We start from the raw sequence: 20228 nt of genomic DNA on the forward strand, positions 1-20228 counted from the left end.
TGATTACATCGGGTATTTTCGTAAATCGTTATGATTACGTCGATGCACATTACAATTATTTTTGCTGTGCAATATTCGAATTAGTATCGTCTCGTTCTTTGTTTTTTTCTGTCAATCGAGTTCATATTCGTATGGACTAAACCAAGATAAATACACCACTAGGTGTTCCAATCTGCCCAATTCACGATGCAGCCATCTTGGATTTTAGTACGGGAGAGCCAGCGGGTTTGTTTTCGTTTTGCACTGAAAATGAATTTTTCACCCCGCCTTCTTCTCTTCCACAAACTAAGCACATTGCAACACCTAGCTGTGTATTCATCTTGGACTAAACCACGATGACGTCACGCGTTGATTTTCAGTAAGAAGAAAACCTCATATGAGGGCAAAGTTTACAAAAATAAACATCAACATGAACATCCGGTGAACTAAAAGCTTCGAATTCACTCAAATGTTCATCGGCCCGCAGCGGATGTCATTTTTTCGAGCGAAAAGAAGAAGAATCGTGGAAAAAGAAGACGCTCGTGGTTAAGTCCATGCTAATGGGCGCCTACTATTCGAACGCCGATTGCTTCGATTTAGAAATTCAAATCTCATTCAAATAATCCATGCTTTCATTTCGTATCTCCGATTATTATTTTAACACAATCCGCTACTAAGGATATTCGCTCGGCCCCGACATGGCGCGGTTGGTAGCTGGTCGTGATTCAGGGTATTTTTTGTGTAAAGAGAGAAAGTAGGAGGTAAGAAAAAGAGATAAGAAATGCTCTCCGGTGGAAATAGACGGAGGAGCAAAGGTACAAGATGATATAAAAAAAAAGAAGAAAATAAAAACAGAAAAATGCGATGAAAGGAATTGAGAAATGCTCTCCGGTGGAAATAGACGGAGAAGCAAGAGTACAAGATGATCTGAAAAAAAGAAAGAAAACACAATCCGCTACTATCCGATTATTATTTTAACACAATCCGCTACTACCACAATCCCGCTCACCTCTACTCTTTTCTATGATTCTATTTGGTTTAAAAAAATCGCAAAACAACACTTTGTTGAATTTTCAATTTTCTGTCATGTTAGTTATCTAGTCCCAAGAACATCGATAAAACAACAAAATCAGAAAATCTTCAACCATCGTTCTTTTTCATTGCTTTTCATATTATTCTACGTCTATCTCAGGCAAAGGTTAACTGTTTCCTTTCTTTCTTTTTTTCCTAATACTCTGTCCATCACTACCAAAGTTCAAAACTGTGTTTTCTTTTTTTTTTTCCTTTTTTTTCAGATCATCTTGTACTCTTGCTTCTCCGTCTATTTCCACCGGAGAGCATTTCTCAATTCCTTTCATCGCATTTTTCTGTTTTTATTTTCTTCTTTTTTTTTATATCATCTTGTACCTTTGCTCCTCCGTCTATTTCCACCGGAGAGCATTTCTTATCTCTTTTTCTTACTCCTCCTACTTTCTCTCTTTTACACAAAAAAATACCCCGAATCATGACCAGCTACCAACCGCGCCATGTCGGGGCCGAGCGAATATTGTCGATGCAGATAAAATCAAGAACATGTATGAACTTGTCTCAACTACGTCGGTCGACTGAAACGTCGCTAGTCGCTGGCGACCCTTTCCAGTAAGTGCTCCAGCGACGCAGGCAAATTCAATGCGTCGCTACAGCACCAAACTGGAAAGCGCTCGCTGGTTGAGCGACGCGACGGTCCAGCGACGTTCCAGCGATGACCCGCATAGACAATATCCTTAGGACATCCGTCGAATATCTGAATTATCATGGGCTGTGTACTCACATGTATGCTCTGACAGAACGAGTAGCTCTAGTGATACATACAAGATGTACCCAATATTCGAATTAGTATTGTCTCGTTCTTTGTTTTTTTTTCTGTCAATCGAGTTCATATTCGTGTGCTAATGGGCGCCTACTGTTCGAACGCCGATTGCTTCGATTTAGAAATTCAAATCTCATTCAAATAATCCATGCTTTCATTTCGTATCTCCGATTATTATTTTAACACAATCCGCTACTACCACAATCCCGCTCACCTCTACTCTTTTCTATGATTGTATTTGGTTTAAAAAATCGCAAAACAACACTTTGCTGAATTTTCAATTTTCTGTCATGTTAGTTATCTAGTCCCAAAAACATCGATCAAACAACAAAATCAGAAAATCTTCAACCATCGTTCTTTTTCATTGCATTTCATATTATTTTTGTGGCTCTACGTCTATCTCAGGCAAAGGCCAACTGTTTCCTTTCTTTCTTGCTTTTTTTTCCTTGTACTCTGTCCATCACTACCAAAGTTCAAAACTGTGTTTTCTTTCTTTTTTTTTCCTTTTTTTTCAGATCATCTTGTACTCTTGCTTCTCCGTCTATTTCCACCGGAGAGCATTTCTCAATTCCTTTCATCCCATTTTTCTGTTTTTATTTTCTTCTTTTTGCCTTTCTCGTATACAAAGTATACGTAAAGGCTATATGTTCGCTCCAAAAACAAACTTTTTATAGGAGGCTCGGAGACCCATAGTGTTATATACCGATCGACTCAGCTCGACGAATCGAGGTGATGTCTGTGTGTGTGTATGTGTGTGTGTATGTGTGTGTGTGTATGTGTGTGTATGTGCGCAAAAAATCTAGCCCACTTTTCAGGCACTTAGCCCTAACCGATTTGCTCGCAACAAGTTGCATTCGACGCAGAATCCTGTCCCATTGTTTCCTATTGACAATTGGCCGGATCGGACTATGGGCTCAGAAGTTATGGTCAAAATACTTTTTCTTTAGGCAACAACGAGTGGAAAAGTCTAGCCCACTTTTCAGGCACTTAACCCTAACCGATTTGCTCGCAACAAGTTGCATTCGACGCAGAATCCTGTCCCATTGTTTCCTATTGACAATTGGCCGGATCGGACTATGGGCTCAGAAGTTATGGTCAAAATACTTTTTCTTTAGGCAACAACGAGTGGAAAAGTCTAGCCCACTTTTCAGGCACTTAACCCTAACCGATTTGCTCGCAACAAGTTGCATTCGACGCAGAATCCTGTCCCATTATTTTCTATTGACAATTGGCCGGATCGGACTATGGGCTCAGAAGTTATGGTCAAAATACTTTTTTTTAGGCAACAACGAGTGGAAAAGTCTAGCCCACTTTTCAGGCACTTAACCCTAACCGATTTGCTCGCAACAAGTTGCATTCGACGCAGAATCCTGTCCCATTGTTTCCTATTGACAATTGGCCGGATCGGACTATGGGCTCAGAAGTTATGGTCAAAATACTTTTTTTTAGGCAACAACGAGTGGAAAAGTCTAGCCCACTTTTCAGGCACTTAACCCTAACCGATTTGCTCGCAACAAGTTGCATTCGACGCAGAATCCTGTCCCATTGTTTCCTATTGACAATTGGCCGGATCGGACTATGGGCTCAGAAGTTATGGTCAAAATACTTTTTCTTTAGGCAACAACGAGTGGAAAAGTCTAGCCCACTTTTCAGGCACTTAACCCTAACCGATTTGCTCGCAACAAGTTGCATTCGACGCAGAATCCTGTCTCATTATTTGCTATTGACAATTGGCCGGATCGGACTATGGGCTCGGAAGTTATGGTCAAAATACTTTTTTTAGGCAACAACGAGTGGAAAAGTCTAGCCAACTTTTCAGGCACTTAGCCCTAACCGATTTGCTCGCAACAAGTTGCATTCGACGCAGAATCCTGTCCCATTGCTTCCTATTGAGAATTGGCCAGATCGGACTATGAGCTCAGAAGTTATGGTAAAATACTTTTTCCTTAGGCAACAACGAGTGGAAAAGTCTAGCCAACTTTTCAGGCACTTAGCCTTAACCGATTTGCTCGCAATAAGTTGCATTTGACGCAGAATCCTGTCCCATTGTTTCCTGTTGACAATTGGCCGGATCGGACTATGGGCTCAGAAGTTATGGTCAAAATACTTTTCTTTAGGCAACAACGAGTGGAAAAGTCTAGCCCACTTTTCAGGCACTTAGCCCTAACCGATTTGCTCGCAACAAGTTGCATTCGACGCATAATCCTGTCCCATTGTTTCCTATTGACAATTGGCCGGATCGGACTATGGGCTCAAGTTATGGTCAAAATACTTTTTTTTAGGCAACAACGAGTGGAAAAGTCTAGCCCACTTTTCAGGCACTTAACCCTAACCGATTTGCTCGCAACAAGTTGCATTCGACGCAGAATCCTGTCCCATTGTTTGCTATTGACAATTGGCCGGATCGGACTATGATCTCAGAAGTTATGGTCAAAATACTTTTTTTAGGCAACAACGAGTGGAAAAGTCTAGCCCACTTTTCAGCCACTTAGCCCTAACCGATTTGCTCGCAACAAGTTGCATTCGACGCAGAATCCTGTCCAATTGTTTCCTATTGACAATTGGCCGGATCGGACTATGGGCTCAGAAGTTATGGTCAAAATACTTTTTTTTAGGCAACAACGAGTGGAAAAGTCTAGCCAACTTTTCAGGCACTTAGCCCTAACCGATTTGCTCGCAACAAGTTGCATTCGACGCAGAATCCTGTCCCATTGCTTCCTATTGACAATTGGCCGGATCGGACTATGAGCTCAGAAGTTATGGTAAAATACTTTTTCCTTAGGCAACAACGAGTGGAAAAGTCTAGCCAGCTTTTCAGGCACTTAGCCTAAACCGATTTGCTCGCAATAAGTTGCATTTGACGCAGAATCCTGTCCCATTGTTTCCTGTTGACAATTGGCCGGATCGGACTATGGGCTCAGAAGTTATGGTCAAAATACTTTTCTTTAGGCAACAACGAGTGGAAAAGTCTAGCCCACTTTTCAGGCACTTAGCCCTAACCGATTTGCTCGCAACAAGTTGCATTCGACGCATAATCCTGTCCCATTGTTTCCTATTGACAATTGGCCGGATCGGACTATGGGCTCAGAAGTTATGGTCAAAATACTTTTTTTAGGCAACAACGAGTGGAAAAGTCTAGCCCACTTTTCAGCCACTTAGCCCTAACCGATTTGCTCGCAACAAGTTGCATTCGACGCAGAATCCTGTCCCATTGTTTGCTATTGACAATTGGCCGGATCGGACTATGATCTCAGAAGTTATGGTCAAAATACTTTTTTTTAGGCAACAACGAGTGGAAAAGTCTAGCCCACTTTTCAGCCACTTAGCCCTAACCGATTTGCTCGCAACAAGTTGCATTCGACGCAGAATCCTGTCCAATTGTTTCCTATTGACAATTGGCCGGATCGGACTATGGGCTCAGAAGTTATGGTCAAAATACTTTTTTTAGGCAACAACGAGTGGAAAAGTCTAGCCAACTTTTCAGGCACTTAGCCCTAACCGATTTGCTCGCAATAAGTTGCATTTGACGCAGAATCCTGTCCCATTGTTTCCTGTTGACAATTGGCCGGATCGGACTATGGGCTCAGAAGTTATGGTCAAAATACTTTTCTTTAGGCAACAACGAGTGGAAAAGTCTAGCCCACTTTTCAGGCACTTAGCCCTAACCGATTTAATCGTAACAAGTTGCATTCGACGCATAATCCTGTCCCATTGTTTCCTATTGACAATTGGCCGGATCGGACTATGGGCTCAGAAGTTATGGTCAAAATACTTTTTTTAGGCAACAACGAGTGGAAAAGTCTAGCCCACTTTTCAGCCACTTAGCCCTAACCGATTTGCTCGCAACAAGTTGCATTCGACGCAGAATCCTGTCCCATTGTTTCCTATTGACAATTGGCCGGATCGGACTATGGGCTCAGAAGTTATGGTCAAAATACTTTTTTTAGGCAACAACGAGTGGAAAAGTCTAGCCAACTTTTCAGGCACTTAGCCCTAACCGATTTGCTCGCAACAAGTTGCATTCGACGCAGAATCATGTCCCATTGCTTCCTATTGGAAATGGGCCAGATCGGACTATGGGCTCAGAAGTTATGGTCAAAATACTTTTTTTAGGCAACAACGAGTGGAAAAGTCTAGCCAACTTTTCAGGCACTTAGCCTTAACCGATTTGCTCGCAATAAGTTGCATTTGACGCAGAATCCTGTCCCATTGTTTCCTGTTGACAATTGGCCGGATCGGACTATGGGCTCAGAAGTTATGGTCAAAATACTTTTCTTTAGGCAACAACGAGTGGAAAAGTCTAGCCCACTTTTCAGGCACTTAGCCCTAACCGATTTAATCGTAACAAGTTGCATTCGACGCATAATCCTGTCCCATTGTTTCCTATTGACAATTGGCCGGATCGGACTATGGGCTCAGAAGTTATGGTCAAAATACTTTTTCTCATAAAAAAGCGCGTAAAAATTTATAGCTCACTTTTTTAGCACCCTCAACCAATTTCCTCGCAACAGGTTGCATTCGACGCAAAAACATGTCACATTGTTTCCTATTCAAAATTGGCCAGATCGGACTATGGGCTCGATAGATATGCCCAAAATATGTTTTTCTTCATTCCAAAAGTGTGTAGAAATTACTCACTCGAAAAAAAAACGAGAAAGGCATCATCACTGCTAGGTGGATTAATCTGGGTTTTTTTATATCATCTTGTACATTTGCTCCTCCGTCTATTTCCACCGGAGAGCATTTCTTTTCTCTTTTACTTACTCCTCCTACTTTCTCTCTTTTACACAAAAAAATACCCCGAATCATGACCAGCTACCAACCGCGCCATGTCGGGGCCGAGCGAATATCCTTAGGACATCCGTCGAATATCTGAATTGTCATGGGCTGTGTACTCACAAGTATGCTCCGACAGAACGAGTAGCTCTAGTGATACATAGAAGATGTACCCAATATTCGAATTAGTATCGTCTCGTTCTTTGTTTTTTTTTTCTGTCAATCGAGTTCATATTCGTATGCTAATGGGCGCCTACTATTCGAACGCCGATTGCTTCGATTTAGAAATTCAAATCTCATTCAAATAATCCATGCTTTCATTTCGTATCTCCGATTATTATTTTAACACAATCCGCTACTACCACAATATTTGTATTAATTAATGGTATTATATTTGATTTATATTTATTATATATCAATTCAATCACTTACCTTCAAGTTTTACGCATGCATGGAAACTTCATTAAATAAAAACTGAGCACAAACAAATCAAGTAAAACAATCTGGTCTAACGAAACCAGTGTTTGTCACTGCGAATAAAACATGGCTGGATGCTTGAGAAAAAATGCAAATGAAAAATACGGTCGCTCATTCCTCAACCACAACACTTATCATATATTTAGCATGGGATAATTTGATTGATGCGTGTGTGTGATATCATGATGAAACACTATGAGCTGTTGAGATGATACATGTATATCTCATAACCGTACCGTAACAAAGATTCAATCGTCGATTTGACGAATCTGAAAACACTCCCACGCAAACTAACACCATCAACAGGTTGCCGAAGCCTTCACATACGTGTTGATGGTGTTGGTTTGCGTAAGAGTGCTTTCAGATTCGCCAAATCGACGTTTGAATCTCTGCAGATAAGTCGTTTTGAAAATTTGGTATTGAATTCATTTATTTTCCATTTGTCATTATACTTATTTTTCATATTTCATAATATTTATTTTTCATATTTTTAGGGTGAAATCAGGAGTGATTCAGTTTCATTCTAAATTTTCGACCACTATTCTAGTTTGAATCTGGAGCAAAATAGAACAAACTCGCTGGTTTCCCCAGCAGTGTTCTATTCATGTTTTTTAAATTTTCAATTAATTGAGATCATTATGTTACTGCCAAGAAAGGCGCAGGAATTGCAAAGTGGATTGATCCGTAGATAAAATGACGCATCCATACACCAAAACAATTGAAAAATATTTGAATCTCGTGGGTCAATCGTGGTTCAAATCTGCAGAAAATAGAACGGAGCGTTATACCAGTTTTATTTTTTTGACAGTTGACTGGTATAAAAACTGAATCTAGAACAGCTGCTGGGAAAATTAATGTTTCAGATTCATATTCAAACTGACAGCCCCGAACGATTTGAATCACTGCTGATTTTACTCTTACATTTCAACCTTTTAAGTTTCCATAATTTTATAAAATTATATTTTTATATTTTATTATTTTTTTTAGTTAACGTATTTTATACTTTCTAGGGATCCTATAATGAGAGATATGCAAATACTTTTCCAGAAGATTTAGCAACGCTGTTGCATTTGTTAGCAAACGCTTCCAGCAATTGCCGCAGCGTAAAATGTTGAAGCTTGTATATGACTTTGCATTTGATAACAATTTGGAATATGTTCGTCTGTCCACTAACAGTGTTTAAATAAGCATTATCACTAGAATAAAAGTGCAATACAAATAGGCGAAACACGATACATAAACTAGATTACTTCCACTCGCGAAAGTAAAACAAATTGTTTACTCGATGAAACTTTTCTTAAAATCTATCTCAATACCTTTCAACCTCGTCTCAATCTGCAACAATAACAACGTTCATTTGGCTCACGTTTTGACAGTTCTCAATGCTCGATTGGCTTACAATGGCCGCTTTCGCATCCCGCTCGGAAAGATCTTCTAGATGTCTCCCGTGATATCTCTTAGACAAAAAAATGAGTCTCCTAGATATTTTTCTTCGATGTCTAGAACCTGTCAGACCTCAAATCCACCTCAAATGCAACAACCGTTTCTACCTCAAATTTAGAACTGATAAACCGGTTCAGATTTGACAGATAGAATCTCTTCGATGTTTCTTAGATATCTCTTAGACATGGGTACCACTATTCTAGTAGATTTTTCCTAGATATCTTGGAGATATAATTTTATTTTTCTTCTTTTTATTTTGAAATTTTCGGATTATTTACTTTTTCGAAGCTGTTTTATAGTTTGGATTTTTTTTCTTTTCTTTTTCTTTTTTATGTTTATAATGATAAAATTAAAAAGGCATGGAACGTCTGTCACCGGAATCGTGGCAGCATGCGGAACACCCTGCGATGTGGTGACTCCATAGCCCTGAAAAACCCTGCGTAATCCTCCCACTGGTCAACGAGTGTTTCGTTATATTAGATTGGCCAAATCGGGTCGAAAGTACCTCGTCGATGAAGCCGGTGACATCGTTTCGAACATCTCTCGAGCGTGAAGCATATGATGGATGATTTTAAATTGGGATCTGACCTGGATGGATTTTTGGTTGGATCCCGCAATGATTTTAACCGGCAGCTGGTGTCGTCTGCAAAATTGAAAAAAGTTCATTTAGAAGTTCAATACAGTGAAATGAAATGTATAGTGAGGACCTGGTGTCACAGGTGAGGACAATCCTCAGATTCTTACCGGAAATAAAAATACGGCAAATAGAAACGTTGCATCATATCTGTTGTAAAATGCCTCATTAAGCTACAATTAACCTTTCAGTTCCTCGGTTGGTTCTTCTCCGATGGGATACTTTTGTATGCAGTAACAGCTTCATTCGCCTGTTTTGGGAATTTCCGGGACCTGGGTAATCACTGACCTTCGTACCTGAGGCATTGAAGCCAAGCACATGGTTCTGCAACGGTGGCTATAATTATAAAATAGATATTTGTTATCGTGAACAAACAAATTGAATAATTTTGTTTTGGTTTGGATAAAAAGCAAAACAAAATATTGTGCTTAATCAAAGCTTGCCTTAACGTTTATCAACGTACTCCGTTTCATCCGACGAATTGAGCTAGCACTTCGGTATCCACCATCAAAAGCACAATAAGATGCCATTTACGGCAAAATCCTCCATTAGCAACCGCCAACTGTTCACGCTAGAGCCTGCGGTTTTTGCCAACGCCGCGTATCACTTTATTGTGCTTTTTCCACCAACTGCACTTTGGCTTTAGCGGAGTATGCTTATTCCTTCTGGAGTATGCTTATTTCCTCGATCCGGAGAGGATTCAAATTTAATCAGAAAGAACCAGTCACGATCTCAAAAGGAAAAGACCTGTTGCCGGTACAAAAGATGGTGACGAAAAGAAAAAAAAATGACAGTTGAACTGCTAGCGTGCTTGATGTGTGAGTGTCCGGTGAAAACCTTGAAAACAAGATGAAGTTGAAACTTCGCTAGAGTTGGTTTGCGTCTTATCGAGGTAGATTCCTGGTCGCTGTTAGATATCGTTCCGAGTGGGATATCTCTCATTATAGGATCCCTAATAGGGTATCTGTTCCCATATTAATAACAGCCCGTATATTAAGCTCAACCGTCGATAAACCAAATAAGACATCAATTTAATTACAATTTCACACATCGTAATAATGGATGGAACACATTCTCGAATGTTTAGAATATTATTCAAGATTTTGTTTGAGTAATGTTTTGGTTCACAAGACTCAAACTATTAAAAACAAAATAAAAAAAAACACATTAATTTTCATTTTCCTACCTCTGAGCTGTTGGTTCGATGCACTGCTCGATTGCTACTAGCAGATTCATCTGTTTTCATCCCGTTTTTTGACGTAGAACTACGTCTGTCTTTTCTATATTGGGGTCCACTTTACGATTGCAAAAAATCGAAAAAACGTCACGAAAATATGATAGACTTTGATCATTAATATCTCAGTCGTTTCTAGATAGATTTTCAATTTTCTTGGACCATTCGTTCAAGGAGAAATCAACGCTTCATACCCGATGTACACTGAAGTCGTTTTTTACGCGGTTGTTTTACACTTATCGCTTTTTATGCGAATTTTTTAAACTCAAATTTCGGGATTTCCGTGGTTTATTTAGACATATTTTGGGATTTACACGGTTTTTTGCGATGTTTTAATTCACGAGGCTCATATCCTGCGCGTTACAACCGACTCCGGTGTGTTATAATACTGTATGATAATATTTACCATTGAAAACTTGCGAACAGTTTAGCAATCGGTTTCGGTGAATCAGTCAATCTCGTAAGTGCATCGCAAGATTTTTCTTCCATAGCACTACATTCCAACTGGAACTTGGCCTGCTTTCCAACTTAGTAATCTATTAGCTTTTCTTTGGTTATCAATTGAAAGCTTTCTAAGCACTTTGCATTAGTATGTATTTTGTGTCGAGTTTTCCACTCGAAAACATGCTAGATCGGATTGATAATTGATCTTGCCATCTCCGGATTCTGCGCCTTCGTTCGAAAGGCTAATTGGAGACCTCAAGCCAGCATAGACGTCAAATTAGTGCAACTTACAGTCATTTTGCTGGTGCAGTTCATTTCTCCTGATTAACATCGTTTCTGCAGTGGATGTGTTCTGGGAAACTTTGTTCGGCTCGTTTTTTGCTGATTCCTGATTACTCTATCGGAGTAAACGTAAAGTCTGGCGTAACTCACGTGAAAGAATAATAATTATTATCAATAAACTGTCAAACTTCTTTGTCGCGTCTACTCTGACTTCCTCCATAGGATGACCACCAAACGCCGTTGACAGCCCAGCTTTCACGATGGGCTTTTCTGTAATGAGCCACCGGGGGTTTAGACTGACTTAGTGGCGGGTGCTTAGTCTCTGTTCCAGTTTGCGTCGGTGATGGTTGCAGCGGTACACTATCAGCCAGGGTTGTGCTGAATCATTCTCATACGATAATTATTGGAATTATCATTTGATAACTTCTCAAGTGTAGAAAGTGGGCGAGTTGTGATCGGCGATAGCCTTTAGATTTTTGGAATCGAATAATAATAAACGCAAAATTATTATTTAAATATAAACCTAACCAATACCAATTTAATGTCAATAATGAAGTTCAATCGGATTTTTGGCATTGTGTTTTGGTATTATGTAGGAAAATAAGTTCAATGGTAGTATTTACCAATGCTTTAAATCGAGCTACAATTAACGAACGATTCTCACTTTCTCGCGAGTGTTTTATCAATGATAATTTGAATATGTGGTCGCTTGAAAGTGTTGTTCATCTTCGATTAGGTATTCGGAAATTTTATCATCCTTTTCAAATGTTGGTCTAAAAATTATATACATCACCAGGGTTCGTAATGATCACTCAATCTCAGGAGCACCCTGGGCTTGAAAAACGCTTGTTTTGGTCTCATCGAACAGAAAAGTCGAAAACCTGTACATTACATACAGCTACGTAGTTCAACGTCTCCTTTGCGTACAACCCGATTGGGCTGCACTTTTGAGTTTTTCCACTCAATTTCAAGCTAACACAAATGTATCCTTTCAAAATTCACTTCACAACACATATAGCACATCACATTTTCACTATAAATACAATTTTATTTGAAAAATCAACGCGATTTCCTATAGTTTGATATAGGTTTATTTCGAACAACGTCTAAATTATCCTTGTCCGTATTCCAAACTGTTTAAGGTACCCCGGGGCAAGTGGGACCTATAAAAACGCTAGTTCAGCAAAATTGTTAACGCATACTTGGAAAACAGGGTATTTCAGGACATTAACCACGGATACATCATTATATGCTTCCGTTGTTGAAGTGTAGACGTGTTGTAATCCATTTATTCAGTTACAAAAAATATTGGTAGTGATATAAATAAATTTACCTGTGGGACCCACTTACCCCTTTAAACGGGGCAAGTGGGACCTATTCTGCTTTAAACTGTCGAACGAAACTAATTTGAAGAATGTAGATATAATGTTCATGTAATTTCTGAATCGTAGTATTTCAGATCATGGATGGAGGTTTATTGCTTGTCAGACTTTTGTTTTTGCAAAAAGAAAGGGGTTTCAAGGTTAGCAGATATAAAAACAAGACAACATCCGGTTTACTGTTTAATTGGTTGTTGTCTGGCTTTCCATTCGCTTACTTTCTTACCAAATGTGTTTGATAGAAAGGATAAGCAAATCTTTGTTCACTTTTCGAATGAATGTTTCTCTGTTTAGAACACAAATTATTACATAAATTAGAACTTTAAAGGGAACGTTTTTATTCAGGCTATGCGCAGTGTTGTAAATTTTTAAAAGATCGCAATGGCCAATTTATGTCTTAAGAACTTTATTTATCTGAAAATCTGTCAATCTGATGCAAAGTTTAAAAATAACAAAACACAAGACAAAACCTGTTAATCTATTGTTAAATGAATATATTGTTTGCACTGTAAACGGAAAATTTCGCATAGTTATAACCATTGCTCTTTTCCATGGGGGAGATAATTTTCAGAAAGTAAATTACACATTTGGTAAATCAACTGTATACTACTTCTAAACAACGAAACCAACGATATCAACTGCATTTGATTCAGATCCATATAATATATGAGCGTCGAAGTTATTTTTCACTAGTCAACAATCTAAAAACAGGTAAACTGACTCTATCGAAAATGTTGTTCAAATATGTCCCACTTGCCCCATGTATGTTAAAACTCAAGGGCAAGTGAAAATTGCAGATTTTGGTGTTAATCAAAACTTTTAAATCGTTTTCGGTGTCACACAATTATTTCATTGCTCAAAGTATTCGCTTTCCACATCAATGATCAATTTAAAAACAACTATTTAGTTGGGAATCCATTGAAGGAAAATTTAAGTAATAGCTTTTGCCGGTAGTTTAAAGTCATGATTAAACAATACCATTAGTATGGTGCCGCAAATGGTTTTGATTCCAAATATTTTTGTGTCAGGCGAATTCGTTGATAGTTCTGCTTCATCTTTCTAGAACATTGTTACCATTAAAAACGTTCACCGATTAATCGGCAGCCATAGTACCCACTTACCCCGTATTTTCACTTGCCCCTGGGTACCTTACATGGCTTGCAGTACTCTCCAGGGTTGCCGACCTAGATTTTTATTTAAAAAATGCGTGAATGATCTTTCATTGTGAAATTCAACTCTTATGTTTGTAAAATAAGGCATATCGAAAAGATAATCTATGACAAACATAAAATTAAACTGATAAGTATATTTCAACTCAAATACAAAAAATTGTAGAATATTCGGCATCACTGCAATCATATCGTTACGTATACACACAAGTAATAGAGTGCGTATTTTGTGTTGGAAACAGTATTATTGATATAGGTACAAGCATAGGATTAACTGTTTCTGAATGTTATTGAAATAGGTACATGGCGGTTATTATGTTTTTTAGCAAAATACTTCTATTATGTGATACTAATTTCATTTTTGAAGTTACCAAATTGTTTTCAATTAAAAATTACGTGAGCCGAGCATAATTATTCTCATTTTTCATGATTATTTGGTGAGAAATCAATGCATTTCATATGCCCATTGCCTTATTGTTATTGATATAGGAACAGATACCCTACTTTCCTAATCTTACACTTTCATGTTTTATTATTTTTATGTCCTAAAATTTTCATATTATTATGTTTTTTTATTTATTATCATATTTTCATATTTCTTTAAATTTAACATTACACTTTCTTATTTAATATTTTATGTTTTAATATTTTTAAACTATTATATTTCATATTTTTGTATTTTCATATTTATATAATTTCATGTCATATTATAATATGTCATATTATGTCATATTATAATATTAAAATATCATAGCTATTTTTATACTTTTATACCAAACCACCTTTTAGGGTAAACGAATGTTTCGGCCAAATTACCAGTTTGGTCGTATATCGCTTAAGGCAAAAAATATTTAGTTACCAGATAAAGATTGTTGATAATAAGATTTGGCTTTCGAAAACTTCAGGTTTGCATGTGATAAAAGACTTTTGAGACGATGGCTCAGAGTGTTTCTTTTCCATATTTGGTATAGATTGTTCGAGGTTTTACTAAGCTTCCATATATCCAAACTGCACCATGGGCAAACGTTCGTTTTCACCTTAATGTTCACCTATGTTCACGGCTAGTCGAGCTGAGAAATTTTGAACCCATTGTGAGTGGCGATCAAGCATTAGAGTGAGATGGTCATTCGGTAGCATCGATTAGAGCTCCGTTGATTGGATAAACAATTGAAAATTGGAATTCACTAGCTGGTGGTTGACACGAGTTTTGCAGAGTGTAACTTTCGTACTGTACTGAGGCTGTGAACCATTCCAGCGATTCGTTTAACTTTTAGTTAAAATTTGACATTTCGATGGTTATTTTCTCATCATGGTTAAAATTTTACTCTGAAGACGACCCATTTGTGTTTTGACAGATTGATGGTTATTTGAAGCGAAATGGATTTGGCGCCAATTTTCTCGCGAACAAAGTTTAACTATCGAACTGTCAAATCTAACCATTCTCCGGAGCAGGGTTAGTTTTAACCACGGCGAAATAACCATCGAACTGTCGAATTTTAACTAAAAGTTAAACGAATCGGTGGAATGGTTCACAGCCTGAGTAAGCATATAGCAACTACCTCTAGCGTTACTGAACCGACATCAGTTTTATTCTCATGGACCGACTGTTGTAGCAGCGCTTGTGCTGCTTCGCAGTGGTTGAGTTTTAACTGAGCTACTTGCATGATTGAGTCCGTTTCACAGCCGAACAGGCATGTTCTCCGGATGTGTGTTTTTTGTCTACGCCTACAGATCAAACACCTCGGTGCGTCCTGACAGGTGTGAGCTTTGTGACCTTCAGCTTCACAACTTCGGCACAGCTTACTCAGATCCGCGCCTTCACAGTCATACGACTTGTGTCCGAAACCGAAGCACTTAAAGCAGCCCTGAGGTTGTTGGTTCATACTCACCGGGCATACGTACCAACCTACCTTTAGCTAGGTCTTATCCAGCACCTTCCTGACATCAGCTAGAGATACCAGGAATGAGGCAACCTGCCTTCCAGCTCCACTCTTCCGTAACCATGAAACGTGTCTTGTAAAAGCAATGATTTGCTCATTACAATACGAATATTCTATAACTTAAATACAGTCGACTCTCTACATCTCGATGTTCTGCATCTCGATATCTTTCCCTATGTCGATGGTTTCCACGGTCCCTTCAATCTACATACATTTGGATACTCTACATCTCGATAACCTCCCTATCTCGATATCTCTTTATCTCGATGTGTTCTGATCATATTTTGTTCTGGATTTACTCTCCCTATGTCGATATGTTCAAATTTTTAGGCTACTAGACCATCTGTGGACAATAACAAACATATCAACAACAAGATATGACACTTGTTTTGTTGTTGCTTTTCATAGCAACGAGCTTTTTTCAATCTAGTAGACATTTCAATTTTCCTTCTATTCCTCGATCTCTCCTTATCTCGATAGTCCCTTCAATATCGAGATGTGGAGAGGCGACTGTACATTTAAACGTTGTTGCATATTTAAAAATTGACTTTAAAATTAACGTTGAAACTAATTTTCCTTTATAATCACTTAAGCATGTGACTATTTCTGGGTTTCTAGGGATATCAATTTCGGAAAGAAGGCAAAACATTTGAAGGCAAAACATATACCTACATCACAGAGAAACAGACGTCTCACTTAGAACAAAAAGCAATCAAAATTACCGTCACGGAAACATTATCGCCCAATGCTAAATACACTGTGATTGGACAATCGGCAACCAGATGGCGGTAGTGAGCAAACGTCAAACACAAGCAAAATTGATGGAAGCGCCATCGGTGGCCGATCGACCACCTACAAAAAATTGAATCTACCGTTAAAAAAGGTGAACGATGGAATATGTGTTAAGTGAGACATCTGTTTCTCTGTGCTTACATTTTGTTCGTAAATATATTGCTCTTTTCACAATTCAAGCTCTATCTGGTAAAAGGGCGAATGTCGCAAGAGAGAATTCTCTTCGTCGACTTCCCCTCTTTTAAATAAAAGTGACAAGCAGAGGATTTCTTTGCAGTTTATCACCTCAGAATGCAAGTTCGCATTGTTTTCTATCGTGCTGAGGTGATAAACCACAAAGAAATCCACTGCTTGTCACTTTTATTAAAAAGAGGGGAAGTCGGCGAAGAGAATCCTCTCTTGCGACATTCGCCCTTATTCCAGATAGAGCTTGAATTGTTTAGCTTTCTGTGATAATCCTTCTCACCCCGTTTTCGAACTTCGCACTGTCAACCGGTTTGAGACGATGATGAAAACAAACTTATTTTATTGTTGACTATCGAATTTGCTATTTGTCAGATGCAAGGCCAATCAAAATAAGGTTTTTCAAAATAAATATTGTATGGAAAAAATAGGTAACCTTATTCTGCAGTAACCTTGTCGCAAATCCAGTGCGAGATTCGACTGTGATAATCATTTATTTGGGGTAAGTCTAAATAGGAGTAAATGTCGCAATAACAAAATATTTATCTCGACACAATTTCACCTCTCACAATCGACGACATGATATAGAAAAACTATCGATAAAATACAAACGATAAAAAATATCGTTTTAGCTACCTGTCGAATGATAAAGGAGACTGACAGCGACAGCTACGTGTTGTAGTGTGTGAGCGAAGAGAGGGAGAGTGGGAGTGAGACATGCGATGACTTGCTGCGTAGGAGTAAACGGGACCACTCGATAGACTTGTTATCCTGGGCTCCTCTGTGAGCAGCCATCATAACTTTACTCCCTCGTTGGTTGGTTTTGCATGCATGTCTTTTCTTCAATCGATTCCGAAGAGTTTGTCCGTGCGGTTTGTTCCGTGTTTTTCGCTTGCCACAAGGAGGCAAAAGTCCTTCCAAATCGGTGTGTATTTCATCAAATCGGGCTCAAATGGCATCGTAGTAGTTGCGTGCTAGTAAATGTTATCGATGGATGGAAATTACATAAAAGTGGAGAACATTTTTTTTGGAAAACTGCTATTTTTTGGTGCCCTCTAAAGGAAACAAGAAATTCTACTAGTGCCTTTTCCGCAGTTTTCAAAGACGACGAAAACGGTGGCTTCACACGCACACAAATAATCGGACGTCCCGTTGTAGTGGCTCATACAGCAAGGCTATCAGCAATCAAGCAAACGAAAGCCTGTCGGTGGTAGAAGAAGCCGAGGCAAACAGAGAAAGTGGTGGAGGCAGGACGGAGGTGGATGGATATCTATACAAGCGGGCAGGAGAACCCATCCGACGACAGTAGCAGCAAGTGTTGGTGTGACTCATCGTCATCATCAGATCCGTCCGCGCTCGCTGCATGCATTGCTTTGGCTTCACCTTTCGCTCCGGTGAGCTCGAGATGTGATTTCGAGTTGGTGTGTGAAAATACTGTCTGATGAGTGTGGGCCGTGAAAACTGGTTTGTCTAGTAATGTGCCAGTTTTATCGGCGTATTTTTCTTTTGACAAATTGAGATCACTGCTCGGACGTTGAGTTGTTTATTTTGATTCAGCCTCTACGAATCTCAATACACTCTTTCAGCGGGTGTATTTGCACTCGAACAGCGTATGAAGCTTGTGGTAAATATCATTTGGGTATGAAGATAGATTGATGTTCCACGAATTGAAAAACATTTGTATTTCCTGTTGATACTGATGACAGAACATTTAGCAGTCAAATGCATAGTGCGAAATCTGGCAATCCAGCATCAGTGTTTTATACATTGCGCAAGGGTTGCCAGAACAAAACATCAATGAAATTTCAAAAGCCTAATTTGAATACCGTGGTCTAGAATACATAAGCGCATTGGATCTTTCAAAATCTCATCCTTAAAGCTACCAATTTTTGTAATAGTGACAAATATGCGTCAAGTGAGCTTGATATCCATGTCGATATTTCTTTTGTTCGATAAGAGGTTCGATAGGTGACCACATGAACTTGAGAAATTTCCCACGATTATGAAGTATGGAAAATGTATCCTTGTTTTTTCTCAGACCATTCAAAAAAGCGCAAAATCAGTAATCACTTCGAATTACCAGTCAGCAAAAGCTTCTAAAGGACTTGAAAAAGTACACATTTACGTCAAAACGACTGAATGTTCCAGCCTAAACTTAAATTCAATGGAATACTCTGTTTTGAGTTCAGGTTCTGTCCTAAATATCAGTTTAACCAATGCTATATGCTATGCTAGATTTGTGGAAAATATGGCGTGCATTTAGAGCCCTGACCCAACTTTTTAGCTGATTTGAAAGATATATACAAACTCACTTAAGCAACTCAAAGTTCTAGAGGAGCTCCAATTGTACTCTTTAGCAGCCTCAAATTGAATAAAAGTTACCTTACATCTTCTGAAGAACTTGGAACATATTGTCGGGCCGCCACCAAACCGGACCGCGCGATTGAGCACTCGCGCTGCGACGCGAGTCGCGACAATTTGAAATATTTCATTAGTAGTGCGCATCATGCACGCATGGATGTACTATCATGCGCACTAATCAGAAATGAGTTGCGACGTCTGATAACTGCAGATATTTCATTTTATTGAAAACAAATTTTCGATTTTCTACTATACACGGAATAAAAGATTCAAACATGTTCACCTCTAGAGCAACTTAAAAAAATCCAAAAGTTCAAAAGCAAAACTTTCATAAACAATTACATATGATAATAGTTTCACCAGAGTTGGTTGAAGGTTAAAGTTTGTTTATATTGACATTCCTGATAATTATAAAATACTAGTCGATCCAGCAGACGTTGTCCTGCATAGTAGGCGAAAATGCGCGTTGGGAACTGACCATGCGAAATTTCCATGCGATTATTTATTTAATTTTTTCACGATTTTCTCAACCCTATTCGTTATTTTCACATGAAAAATATCATATAAACCCGTCGGAAACGCCAACGAACATATCTGCGGAAGGACTGAAGAATATCCATCCAACCGTTTTTGAGTTATGCGGATACGAACACAGACCATTTCATATATGCAGATCTATGAAAAATGGATAGATTGGGATTCGAACCTGTGAACTTTGCATTAGAAGGACAAGTGTAACCACTACATAATAGAAGAGTTGAGATCTGCAGTGGGATTACTAAAATTTGAAGTCATGTTGGCAATGAAAGTGACTTGCGCTCAGCCAGTAGTCGATGTGGTTCACATGTTCCAGCGCATTAGATCATTCAGGGACTTTCATTCGTCTCAAAGATGCACACATACAGAAATCATAATTTTAACCACTCGGAAATAAAATGTTATTTTAGGCTGCTTATAAGCTTGAGAAGGCTCTATAGCTTGTAGAAGGAGCATGCAAATTCGCTCAATGACTCAAGAAAATAAGGCTGTATAGCCACTTCTGGAAACGTATATGTATTGTATTATCGAATAAAAATACATGCTTTATTCGAGATGCAAAAAATTGACTCGATTTCCCACATAATACGTTTGTCATCAGGGGTCTCTAGTAGTCTTGCGAGCAAAGGCGTAGAATTTCCAATCTGGAGATGGTGAGTTCGATTCTCGGTTCGGTCTAGTATGTTTTCGTGTTGGAAACATTCTCGACTACCTGGACATAGTGTATCCATTGTACTTGTCATACAAGA

At 38.7% G+C, this 20228-nt stretch overlaps 1 protein-coding gene and 1 long non-coding RNA gene across 6 annotated transcripts in view; one reads left to right on the forward strand and one right to left on the reverse strand.

The window, feature by feature from the left end:
• The window catches only part of LOC134215860 (uncharacterized), a 29733-nt gene extending 19319 nt beyond the window's left edge, over nt 1-10414 (reverse strand). Inside the window, exon 1 of one of the 2 annotated variants that reach the window (XR_009980337.1) lies at nt 10345-10414. This is a non-coding gene — a long non-coding RNA (uncharacterized LOC134215860). Of the gene's footprint in view, nt 1-7036; nt 7161-10344 lie in introns of those variants that run through there. The other variant, XR_009980336.1, reaches the window with a different exon arrangement.
• Nucleotides 10415-17384: 6970 nt separating this feature from the next.
• LOC134211614 (calsyntenin-1) overlaps nt 17385-20228 on the forward strand; it is a 325311-nt gene continuing 322467 nt past the window's right edge. For 2 of the 4 annotated variants that reach the window (XM_062688672.1, XM_062688677.1), the window contains exon 1: nt 17385-17506. The gene's annotated coding sequence lies outside the window, so the exon portion shown is untranslated. The remainder of the gene's footprint in view (nt 17507-20228) is intronic. The other 2 variants (XM_062688673.1, XM_062688676.1) reach the window with 2 other exon arrangements.

Source organism: Armigeres subalbatus, chromosome 2, assembly GCF_024139115.2.
Source record: "Armigeres subalbatus isolate Guangzhou_Male chromosome 2, GZ_Asu_2, whole genome shotgun sequence".
NCBI classification, from domain to species: Eukaryota; Metazoa; Arthropoda; class Insecta; order Diptera; family Culicidae; genus Armigeres; species Armigeres subalbatus.